At 48.3% G+C, this 12,646-nt stretch overlaps 2 long non-coding RNA genes across 2 annotated transcripts in view; both read left to right on the forward strand.

Moving 5' to 3' along the window:
- The window catches only part of LOC135977691 (uncharacterized), a 123,289-nt gene that overhangs the window by 48,109 nt on the left and 62,534 nt on the right, over positions 1 to 12,646 (forward strand). The gene's annotated exons all lie outside the window — the stretch shown is intronic.
- LOC135977690 (uncharacterized) overlaps positions 1 to 12,646 on the forward strand; it is a 43,880-nt gene that overhangs the window by 25,379 nt on the left and 5,855 nt on the right. The gene's annotated exons all lie outside the window — the stretch shown is intronic.

Below are 12,646 nucleotides of genomic sequence, written 5' to 3' on the forward strand. Positions count from 1 at the left end.
TCATGCAAGATCTCATGGTTAAGCCAAGGTGGTCTTTTGCCACAGTTTCTATCTTTCCTAACCAGCGGAATAGCTTGCTTTTGGGCCCTTAATAGTGTCCCTTTGAAAAACTGCCAACTCTCCTCAGTTGTTTTTCCCCTCAGTCTTGATTCCCATGGGACCTTACCTATCAGCTCTCTGAGCTTACCAAAATCTGCCTTCCTGAAATCCATTGTCTCTATTTTGCTGTTCTCCCTTCTACCCTTCCTTAGAATTGCAAACTCTATGATTTCATGATCACTTTCACCCAGGCTGCCTTCTACTTTCAAATTCTCAACGAGTTCCTCCCTATTTGTTAAAATCAAGTCTAGAACAGCTTCCCCCCTAGTAGCTTTTTCAACCTTCTGAAATAAAAAGTTGTCTCCAATGCAGTCCAGGAATTTGTTGGATAGTCTGTGCCCCGCTGTGTTATTTTCCCAACATATAGCCAGATAGTTGAAGTCCCCCATCACCACCAAATCTTGGGCTTTGGATGATTTTGTTAGTTGCTTAAAAAAAGCCTCATCCACCTCTTCCACCTGGTTAGGTGGCCTGTAGTAGACTCCTAGCATGACATCTCCCTTGTTTTTTACCCCTTTTAGCCTAACCCAGAGACTCTCAACACTTCCGTCTCCTATGTCCATCTCTACCTCAGTCCAAGTGTGTACATTTTTAATATACAAGGCAACACCTCCTCCCTTTTTCCCCTGTCTATCCTTCCTGAGCAAGCTGTACCCATCCACACCAACATTCCAATCATGTGTATTATCCCACCAAGTTTCAGTGATGCCAACAATGTCATAGTTGTGTTTATTTATTAGCACTTCCAGTTCTTCCTGCTTATTCCCCATACTTCTCGCATTTGTATATAGGCATCTAAGATACTGGTTTGATGTTTCCTCCCAGTTTTGTCCTGACCCTCCTTTCCCTCTGACAATATAGCCCACACTCCCTCTCGTTTTTGACCCATCTCCCCGGTCTCCATGTTCCCCACTTACCTGTGGGCTTTGCTCACCTGTCCCGTTCGAACCTAGTTTAAAGCCCTCCTCACTAGGTTAGCCAGTCTGTGTCCAAAGGTACTAATAACTTGAGCTGTGGTTTGGAGGTGGAACAGCTGTCAAGGGCACTGAGGGGGAGATAGCAGGAGCTCATCCTTCAAGTAGGGGGGTTGGCACTGGAGGTTACTAGAAAGGACAAGAAGACTCCATTCTGGGGTTCAGGAGGTGAATTTATCCCTCAGTGGTGGGCAGGTGATGGGTGGAAGTAGTGCTGGTTCCAGGTGCCCTTAATTCCCGCTGATTCCTCGGGGCGTTTGAGTCTCTGACAGGTTCTCGTTCCCTTGCAGCAGGAGGACGTCACGGCCAAAAGTGATGCACCAGCTCCGCATCATCCGGCACTTGCGCCAGATTCCTGAGACACTGCAGGGGCTGTGCCTCTGAGGCCATCAGCAACTCCCGCTCCCTGCTGCAGGTACTGCTCTGGCTCACTGTAAATGGGGAGCTAGTGGAAGGGGAAATGGAGCCCCCTGGCACTCACTAAAAGGGAAAGTGGTGGATTCTCCATCTCTTGATGTCATTGAAGGAAGACTAGATGCCTTTCTGCAATGTGTGTGCCCAAAGAGTAACTATTGTACTATACAGGAAGCCTATGATATGCAGGGGCTTAGATTAGATGCTCTAAAGGTCCCTTGTGGCCATACAGTCTACTAATTTTGGAAACACTGAGTGTAGCATTGGGAGCAGCCTCTGATGTTTTACTGTCTAGCCCACTTGCTTCCTAGAATGAAGACTCATTGAGTGGGGTGATCCACAGAGAGTAGCTCAAACCTTCATAGTGTCAGGCCAGCAGCAGGACATTAGCACTTAAGGGTTTGATTGGTGGCAGTGATATCACAAAGGTCTTTTGCAGGATGTCAGCTTATTGGTCAAATGTGTTAGGGAGGTGGTGACCTCAGAGAGAGATGCTGATATCAGCCTGGCAGGACAGGAGCACAGGGCCAGGGAAACCTCAGAGACCCTGTGGCTTTGCTTCAGCAAGTCTCCTTCTCGGGGTCTTTCTTTGAGGACTGAGAGAGTATTAGGGTTCACGTACGTGAGTGCGTGCAGGAGCCTCTTTCGAGTTTTCTCCTTTCCTTTTACTGATTTTACTAGAAAACAGACGTCCCTGTTTAGAAGGTAAGAGCCTCCAAGAGGTTTTGGCAGCTGCTCAGTCTGATCCACGTGGTGCCAGCTGAATTCTAGGCATGGAAAACAGTAGTTTAAGATGGCAGAATTTTATTCCATCCCTTGGATTTTGTGCCGTAGAATCACTGGGGACATTAGGGTTTGTCCTTTTTGTTTTACCTTTTCCTCCATCCCTCCTTCCTTTCTCTTCATCTCTTACTTCTTTTGTCCTTTCTCCTGTTCCTCGAAAACTGTAGGGTTGAAATAGTGTTTGGACTCCACTAACACTAGATGCTGCCATCCTGTGGCTTAGCATTAGTGTCTGGGATGACTTGGGGCAAGATCTCAACTTCCCCGCAACCCACTTCACTGCTGCCAGAATCCCTCCTGCCCCCCCTGCTAGAGCCGCCTCCCTGGCCAACCTGGGTGGGGGTGGAGAACAGTGTTTTTTTCATACATTCATAGATTATCGGACTGGAAGGGACCTCAAGAGGTCATCGAGTCCAGTCCCCTGCCCGCATGGCAGGACCAAATACCATCTAGACCATCCCTGATAGACATTTATCTAACCTACTCTTAAATATCTCAAGAGATGGAGATTCCACAACCTCCCTCGGCAATTTATTCCAGTGTTTAACCACCCTGACAGTTAGGAACTTTTTCCTAATGTCCAACCTAGACCTCCCTTGCTGCACTTTAAACCCATTGCTTCTGGTTCTATCCTTAGAGGCTAAGGTGAACAAGTTTTCTCCCTCCTCCTTATGACACCCTTTTAAATACCTGAAAACTGCTATCATGTCTCCTCTCAGTCTTCTCTTTTCCAAACTAAACAAAGCCAATTCTTTCAGCCTTCCTTCATAGGTCATGTTCTCAAGACCTTTAATCATTCTTGTTGCTCTTCTCTGGACCCTTTCCAATTTCTCCACATCTTTTTTAAAATGCGGTGCCCAGAACTGGACACAATACTCCAGCTGAGGCCTAACCAGAGCAGAGTAGAGCGGAAGAATGACTTCTCGTGTCTTGCTCACAACACACCTGTTAATACATCCCAGAATCAGGTTTGCTTTTTTTGCAAGAGCATCACACTGTTGACTCATATTTAGCTTGTGGTCCACTATAACCCCTAGATCCCTTTCTGTCGTACTCCTTCCTAGACAGTCTCTTCCCATTCTGTATGTGTGAAACTGATTGTTCCTTCCTAAGTGGAGCACTTTGCATTTGTCTTTGTTAAACTTCATCCTGTTTAACTCAGACCATTTCTCCAATTTGTCCAGATCATTTTGAATTATGACCCTGTCCTCCAAAGCAGTTGCAATCCCTCCCAGTTTGGTATCATCCGCAAACTTAATAAGCGTACTTTCTATGCCAATATCTAAGTCGTTGATGAAGATATTGAACAGCGCCGGTCCCAAAACAGACCCCTGCGATACCCCACTCGTTATGGCTTTCCAGCAGGATTGGGAACTATTAATAACAACTCTCTGAGTACGGTTATCCAGCCAGTTATGCACCCACCTTATAGTAGCCCCATCTAAATTGTATTTGCCTAGTTTATCAATAAGAATATCATGCGAGACCGTATCAAATGCCTTACTAAAGTCTAGGTATACCACATCCACAGCCTCACCCTTATCCACAAGGCTTGTTATCCTATCAAAGAAAGCTATCAGATTGGTTTGACATGATTTGTTCTTCACAAATCCATGCTGGCTGTTCCCTATCACCTTACCACCTTCCAAGTGTTTGCAGATGATTTCCTTAATTACTTGCTCCATTATCTTCCCTGGCACAGAAGTTAAACTCACTGGGGTCTGTAGTTTCCTGGGTTGTTTTTATTTCCCTTTTTATAGATGGGCACTATATTTGCCCTTTTCCAGTCTTCTGGGATCTCTCCCGTCTCCCATGATTTTCCAAAGATAATAGCTAGAGGCTCAGATACCTCCTCTATTAGCTCCTTGAGTATTCTAGGATGCATTTCATCAGGCCCGGGTGACTTGCAGGCATCTAACTTTTCTAAGTGATTTTTAACTTGTTCTTTTTTTATTTTATCTGCTAAACCTACCCCCTTCCCATTAGCATTCACTATGTTAGGCATTCCTTCAGACTTCTCGGTGAAGACCGAAACAAAGAAGTCATTAAGCATCTCCGCCATTTCCAAGTTTCCTGTTACTGTTTCTCCCTCTTCACTAAGCAGTGGGCCTACCCTGTCTTTGGTCTTCCTCTTGCTTCTAATGTATTGATAAAAAGTCTTCTTGTTTCCCTTTATTCCCGTAGCTAGTTTGAGCTCATTTTGTGCCTTTGCCTTTCTAATCTTGCCCCTGCATTCCTGTGTTGTTTGCCTATATTCATCCTTTGTAATCTGTCCCAGTTTCCATTTTTTATATGACTCCTTTTTATTTTTTAGATCATGCAAGATCTCATGGTTAAGCCAAGGTGGTCTTTTGCCACAGTTTCTATCTTTCCTAACCAGCGGAATAGCTTGCTTTTGGGCCCTTAATAGTGTCCCTTTGAAAAACTGCCAACTCTCCTCAGTTGTTTTTCCCCTCAGTCTTGATTCCCATGGGACCTTACCTATCAGCTCTCTGAGCTTACCAAAATCTGCCTTCCTGAAATCCATTGTCTCTATTTTGCTGTTCTCCCTTCTACCCTTCCTTAGAATTGCAAACTCTATGATTTCATGATCACTTTCACCCAGGCTGCCTTCTACTTTCAAATTCTCAACGAGTTCCTCCCTATTTGTTAAAATCAAGTCTAGAACAGCTTCCCCCCAGTAGCTTTTTCAACCTTCTGAAATAAAAAGTTGTCTCCAATGCAGTCCAGGAATTTGTTGGATAGTCTGTGCCCCGCTGTGTTATTTTCCCAACATATAGCCGGATAGTTGAAGTCCCCCATCACCACCAAATCTTGGGCTTTGGATGATTTTGTTAGTTGCTTAAAAAAAGCCTCATCCACCTCTTCCACCTGGTTAGGTGGCCTGTAGTAGACTCCTAGCATGACATCTCCCTTGTTTTTTACCCCTTTTAGCCTAACCCAGAGACTCTCAACGTCTCCTATGTCCATCTCTACCTCAGTCAAAGTGTGTACATTTTTAATATACAAGGCAACACCTCCTCCCTTTTTCCCCTGTCTATCCTTCCTGAGCAAGCTGTACCCATCCACACCAACATTCCAATCACGTGTATTATCCCACCAAGTTTCAGTGATGCCAACAATGTCATAGTTGTATTTATTTATTAGCACTTCCAGTTCTTCCTGCTTATTCCCCATACTTCTCGCATTTGTATATAGACATCTAAGATACTGGTTTGATCTTTCCTCCCAGTTTTGTCCTGACCCTCCTTTCTCTCTGACAATATAGCCCACACTCCCTCTCGTTTTTGACCCATCTCCCCGGTCTCCATGTTCCCCACTTACCTGTGGGCTTTGCTCACCTGTCCCCGTCGAACCTAGTTTAAAGCCCTCCTCACTAGGTTAGCCAGTCTGTGTCCAAAGGTACTAATAACTTGAGCTGTGGTTTGGAGGTGGAACAGCTGTCAAGGGCACTGAGGGGGAGATAGCAGGAGCTCATCCTTCAAGGAGGGGGGTTGGCACTGGAGGTTACTAGAAAGGAGAAGAAGACTCCATTCTGGGGTTCAGGAGGTGAATTTATCCCTCAGTGGTCGGCAGGTGCTGGGTGGAAATACTGCTGGTTCCAGGTGCCCTTAATTCCTCCAGATTCCTCGGGGCGTTTGAGTCTCTGACAGGTTCTCGTTCCCTTGCAGCAGGAGGACATCACGGCCAAAAGTGATGCACCAGCTCCGCATCATCCGGCACTTGCGCCAGATTCCTGAGACACTGCAGGGGCTGTGCCTCTGAGGCCATCAGCAACTCCCGCTCCCTGCTGCAGGTACTGCTCTGTCTCACTGTAAATGGGGAACTAGTGGAAGGGGAAATGGAGCCCCCTGGTACTCACTAAAAGGGAAAGTGGTGGATTCTCCATCTCTTGATGTCATTGCATGAAGACTAGATGCCTTTCTAGAATGTGTGTGCCCAAAAAGTAACTATTGTACTATACAGGAGGCCTATGATATGCAGGGGCTTAGATGAGATGCTCTAAAGGTCTCTTGTGGCCATAAAGTCTACAAATTTTGGAAACACTGAGTGTAGTATTGGGAGCAGCCTCTGATGTTTTACTGTCTAGCCGGCTTGCTTCCTAGAATGAAGATGCATTGAGTGGGGTGATCCACACAGAGTAGCTCAAACCTTCAAAGTGTCAGGCCAGCAGCAGGACATTAGCACTTCCGGGGATGGGTGGGTGTGGCAGTGACATCACAAAGGCCTTTTCAGGACCTCAGCCTATTGGTCAAAGGTGTTAGGGAGGTGGTAACCTCAGAGAGAGATGCTGACATCAGCCAGGCAGGACAGGGGCTTAGGGCCAGGGAAACCTCAGAGACCCCTGTGACTTTCATAGAATCATAGAATCATAGAATATCAGGGTTGGAAGGGACCTCAAGAGGTCATCTACTCCAACCCCGTCCTCAAAGCAGGACCAATTCCCAACTAAATCATCCCAGCCAGGGCTTTGTCAAGCCGGGCCTTAAAAACCTCCAAGGAAGGAGACTCCACCACCTCCCTAGTTAACGCATTCCAGTGCTTCACCACCCTCCTAGTGAAATAGTGTTTCCTAATATCCAACCTGGACCTCCCCCACTGCAACTTGAGACCATTGCTCCTTGTTCTGTCATCTGCCACCACTGAGAACAACCGAGCTCCATCCTCTTTGGAACCCCCCTTCACGTAGTTGAAGGCTGCTATCAAATCCCCCCTCATTCTTCTCTTCTGGAGACTAAACAATCCCAGTTCCCTCAGCCTCTCCTCATAAGTCATGTGCTCCAGACCCCTAATCATTTTTGTTGCTCTCCACTGGACTCTTTCCAATTTTTCCACATCCTTCTTGTAGTGTGGGGCCTGTCGGAGAAAAACAGAGTTCTCACTATTTGTTTAGGTACAGCAAGTCAGATGCTTTATTAACTTTCACAATTGCCCAGAGGGAGAGAGCTAAGCAGGTCTCTCCCAGGTAACTAATTACAGCAAGCATTTATACCTTTCATTACAGAAATAACGAGGGACAGCTGCGTTTTGTTTCTACATAGGCCATCTTGATATCTCATTTCTTCACTTGTTTTGACTCTTGCCAACATACAATATTTTCTATACCTTATCTACACAAGGTCTTCTACACCTTATCTATACCAGGTCATAATGACTTCTTACACAGTTCTTTCTCACCCGCCTCACACATTCCTCGCTTCTACAAATCTCGCGTTATTAGGGTTACAGTTAGCCTAACTCTTGCTAACGAACTGTCATGCATTGCATCCCCTTCCTGTGAGCTCTTTCTCTGCTTCCACAGGCCCAAAACTGGACACAGTATTCCAGATGAGGCCTCACCAATGTCGAATAAAGGGGAACGATCACGTTCCTCGATTTGCTGGCAATGCCCCTACTTATACAGCCCAAAATGCCGTTAGCCTTCTTGGCAACAAGAGCACACTGTTGACTCATATCCAGCTTCTCGTCCACTGTGACCCCTAGGTCCTTTTCTGCAGAACTGCTACCTAGCCATTCGGTCCCTAGTCTGTAGCAGTGCATGGGATTCTTCCGTCCTAAGTGCAGGACTCTGCACTTGTCCTTGTTGAACTTCATCAGGTTTTTTTTGGCCCAATCCTCTAATTTGTCTAGGTCCCTCTGTATCCGATCCCTACCCTCTAGCGTATCTACCACGCCTCCTAGTTTAGTGTCATCTGCAAACTTGCTGAGAGTGCAGTCCACACCATCCTCCAGATCATTAATAAAGATATTAAACAAAACCGGCCCCAGGACCGACCCTTGGGGCACTACTCCGCTTGAAACCGGCTGCCAACTAGACATGGAGCCATTGATCACTACCCGTTGAGCCCGACGATCCAGCCAGCTTTCTATCCACCTTACAGTCCATTCATCCATCCCATACTTCTTTAACTTGGTGGCAAGAATACTGTGGGAGAGCGTATCAAAAGCTTTGCTAAAGTCAAGGAATAACACATCCACTGCTTTCCCCTCATCCACAGAGCCAGTTATCTCATCATAGAAGGCAATTAGGTTAGTCAGGCACGACTTCCCCTTGGTGAATCCATGCTGACTGTTCCTGATCACTTTCCTCTCCTCTAAGTGTTTCATCATTGATTCCTTGAGGACCTGCTCCATGATTTTTCCAGGGACTGAGGTGAGGCTGACTGGCCTGTAGTTCCCCGGATCCTCCTCCTTCCCTTTTTTAAAGATGGGCACTACATTAGCCTTTTTCCAGTCATCCGGGACCTCCCTCGATCGCCATGAGTTTTCAAAAATAATGGCTAATGGCTGTGCAATCTCATCCGCCAAGTCCTTTAGCACCTTCGGATGCAGCGCATCCAGCCCCATGGAGTTGTGCACGTCCAGTTTTTCTAAATAGTCCCGAACCACTTCTTTCTCCACAGAGGGCTGGTCACCTTCTCCCCATATTGTGCTGCCCAGTGCAGCAGTCTGGGAGCTGACCTTGTTCGTGAAGACAGAGGCAAAAAAAGCATTGAGTACATTAGCTTTTTCCACATCCTCAGTCACTAGGTTGCCTCCCTCATTCAGTAAGGGGCCCACACTTTCCTTGACTTTCTTCTTGTTGCTAACATACCTGAAGAAACCCTTCTTGTTACTCTTAACATCTCTTGCTAGCTGCAACTCCAAGTGTGATTTGGCCTTCCTGATTTCACTCCTGCATGCCTGAGCAATATTTTTATACTCCTCCCTGGTCATTTCTCCAATCTTCCACTTCTTGTAAGCTTCTTTTTTGCGTTTAAGATCAGCAAGGATTTCACTGTTTAGCCAAGCTGGTCGCCTGCCATATTTACTATTCTTTCTACACATCGGGATGGTTTGTTCCTGCAACCGCAATAAGGATTCTTTAAAATACAGCCAGCTCTCCTGGACCCCTTTGCCCTTCATGTTATTCTCCCAGGGGATCCTGCCCATCTGTTCCCTGAGGGAGTCAAAGTCTGCTTTTCTGAAGTCCAGGGTCCGTATTCTGCTGCTCTCCTTTCTTCCTTGTGTCAGGATCCTGAACTCGACCATCTCATGGTCACTGCCTCCCAGGTTCCCATCCACTTTTGCTTCCCCTACTAATTCTTCCCTGTTTGTGAGCAGCAGGTCGAGAAAAGCTCTGCCCCTAGTTGGTTCCTCCAGCACTTGCACCAGGAAATTGTGCCCTACACTTTCCAAAAACTTCCTGGATTGTCTGTGCACCGCTGTATTGCTCTCCTAGCAGATATCAGGGTGATTAAAGTCTCCCATGAGAACCAGGGCCTGCGATCTAGCAACTTCTGCAAGTTGCCAGAAGAAAGCCTCGTCCACCTCATCCCCCTGGTCTGGTGGTCTATACCAGACTCCAACCGTGACATCCCCCTTGTTGCTCACACTTCTCAACTTTATCCAGAGACTCTCAGGTTTTTCTACAGTTTCATACCGGACCTCTGAGCACTCATACTCCTCTCTTACATACAATGCAACTCCCCCACCTTTTCTGCCCTGCCTGTCCTTCCTGAACAGTTTATATCCATCCATGACAGTACTCCAGTCATGTGAGTTATCCCACCAAGTGTCTGTTATTGCTTCAGCAAGTCTCCTTCTCGAGGTCTCTCTTTGAGGACTGAGAGAGTATTAGTGTTCACATGTGTGAGTGCGAGCAGGAGCCTCTTTGGAGTTTTCTCCTTTCCTTTGACGGATTTTACTAGAAAACAGACGTCCCTATTTAGAAGGTAAGAGCCTCCAAGAGGTTTTGGAACCTGCTCAGTCTGATCCATCTGGTGCCAGCTGAATTCTAGGCATGGAAAACACTAGTTTAAGGTGGCAGAATTTTATTCCCTCTGTGGGATTTTGTCCCGTAGAATCACAGGGGACATTAGTGTTTGTCATTTTCGTTTTACCTTTTCCTCCATCCCTCCTTCCTTTCTCTTCATCTCTTACTTCTTTTGTCCTTTCTCCTGTTCACCTGCCACCACCAGGAGTGGTGTGTGTGTGTGTGTGTGTGTGTGTTGCTGGGGGTGCTCTTCACCTCCCCTTGTGGGAAGTTGATCCAAAACTGTGGGGTTGAAATAGTGCTTGAACTCCAATGACACTAGATGCTGCCATCCTGTGGCTTAGCATTAGTGTCTGGGATGATTGGGGCAAGATCTCAACCTCCCCGCAACCCACTTCACTGCTGGCAGAATCCCTCCTGCCCCCCCTGCTAGAGCCGCCTCCCTGCCCAACCTGGGTGGGGGTGGAGAAGAGGGTTCTGATAACTTGAGCTGTGGTTTGGAGGTAGAACAGCTGTCAAGGGTACTGAGGGGGAGGTAGCAGGAGCTCACCCTACAAGGTGGTGGGTTGGCACTGGAGGTTACTAGAAAGGACAAGAAGACTCCATTCTGGGGTTCAGGAGGTGAATTCATCCCTCAGTGGTGGGCAGGTAGTCAGTTTAAATACTGCTGGTTCCAGGTGCCCTTAATTCCCCCTGATTCCTCGGGGGGTTTGAGTCTTTGACAGGTTCTCGTTCCCTTGCAGCAGGAGGACGTCATGGCCAGAGTGATGCACCAGCTCCGCATCATCCGGCACTTGTGCCAGGTGCCTTAGACACTGCAGGGGCTGTGCCTCTGAGGCCATCAGCAACTCCCGCTCCCTGCTGCAGGTACTGCTCTGGCTCACTGTAAATGTGGTGCTAGTGGAAGGGGAAATGGAGCCCCCTGGCACTCAGTAAAAGGGAAAGTGGTGGATTCTCCATCTCTTGATGTCATTTCATGAAGACTAGATGCCTTTCTGGAATGTGTGTGCCCAAAAAGTACCTATTGTACTATACAGGAAGCCTATGATATGCAGGGGGTTAGATGAGATGTTTTAAAGGTCTCTTCTGGCCATAAAGTGTAGTAATTTTGGAAACACTGAGTGTAGCATTGGGAGCAGCCTCTGATGCTTTACTGTCTAGCCGGCTTGCTTCGTAGAATGAAGACGCATCGAGTGGGGTGATCCACAGAGAGTAGCTGAAACCTTCAAAGTGTCAGGCCAGCAGCAGGACATTAGCACTTCAGGGGATGGGTGGGTGTGGCAGTGACATCACAAAGGCCTTTTGCAGTGTAGTAGTTCCGGGGTGGGGCTCGTCCCTTCCTGGGGTACCTGGGAGCCAGGCCGCCCCGCTACAAAGCGAATAACAGTCTAGGGCCCAGACCTTTGGGTAAGGGCTGAGCACACAATTAGCAGTTCGGCGCTCAGGCCTTTGTGCAGGGACTGAGCACACAATCAACAGTTCAGAGCTCAGGCCCTTATGCAGGGACTGAGCACACAATCAACAGTTCCGGCCCTGGGTCAGGGCGGGGAACAAACCAGTAGTCAGTCAGCGGCCCAGGCCTTGTAGCAGGAGCTGGGTCAGTTTGGGTTAGCCCAGGCCCTAGGTCAGGGCGGGGCAGCAAACCAATCGTCAGTCAGAGGCCCAGGCCCCTTGGACAAGGAGGAGGAGAGACTGCCACCCAGCACGGGGTGGCAGGGGGGAACACAGGCCCACCCACTCCACTGTGTTCCAGCCCCGGGCCCTATCCGCAGCAGTCCGTCTGCCGCGCAGTCAGTGGGGATCCTGACCGCAACACACTGACATGGGTTCGGGGTCTGCTATCCCCGGGCCACTTCCCATCTCCTCCTCCATGGGTACCTGTTCCTCCTGAGTTCCGTCTGCTGGGTCGCAGATCATGGGCTGCTCCGGGCCCCGAGCAGCAGGTAGGTCTGTCACACCCTCTGGGCCCTTGGCGGGGGGAAGCTCCGACCGTTCCTCAGGATACCGGGCTCTTGGCAGGCTCAGGTCCGCAGGAGCTCGGGCACCAGCGTCTGTCCTCTCTCGCTGCCGGCCAGCTACTGAGCGCTGTGGCTTGGCCTTTATACTTCCTGTCCCGCCCCTTGACTTCCGGGGGGTGGGGACAGGCCGCGGTGGCCTTGACTTCCTGGGGCGCCTGGGAGCCAGGCCGCCCCGCTACATGCAGTATCTCAGCGTATTGGTCAAAGGTGTTAGGGAGGTGGTGACCTCAGAGAGAGATGCTGACATCAGTCAGGGGCGCAGGGCCAGGGAAACCTCAGAGACCCCTGTGGCTTTGCTTTAGCAAGTCTCCTTCTCGAGGTCTCTCTTTGAGGACTGAGAGAGTATTAGGGTTCACGTATGTGAGTGAGAGCAGGAGCCTCTTTCGAGTTTTCTCCTTCCCTTTTACTGATTTTACTAGAAAACAGACGTCCCTGTTTAGAAGGTAAGAGCCTCCAAGAGGTTTTTGAACCTGCTCAGTCTGATCCACCTGGTGCCCATTGAATTCTAGGCATGGAAAACACTAGTTCAAGGTGACAGAATTTTGTAGTCCACACGGGATTTTGTCCCGTGGAATCACTGGGGACATTAGGGTTTGTCCTTT

This window comes from Chrysemys picta, unplaced genomic scaffold (genome assembly GCF_011386835.1).
Source record: "Chrysemys picta bellii isolate R12L10 unplaced genomic scaffold, ASM1138683v2 scaf11, whole genome shotgun sequence".
NCBI lineage: Eukaryota > Metazoa > Chordata > Testudines > Emydidae > Chrysemys > Chrysemys picta.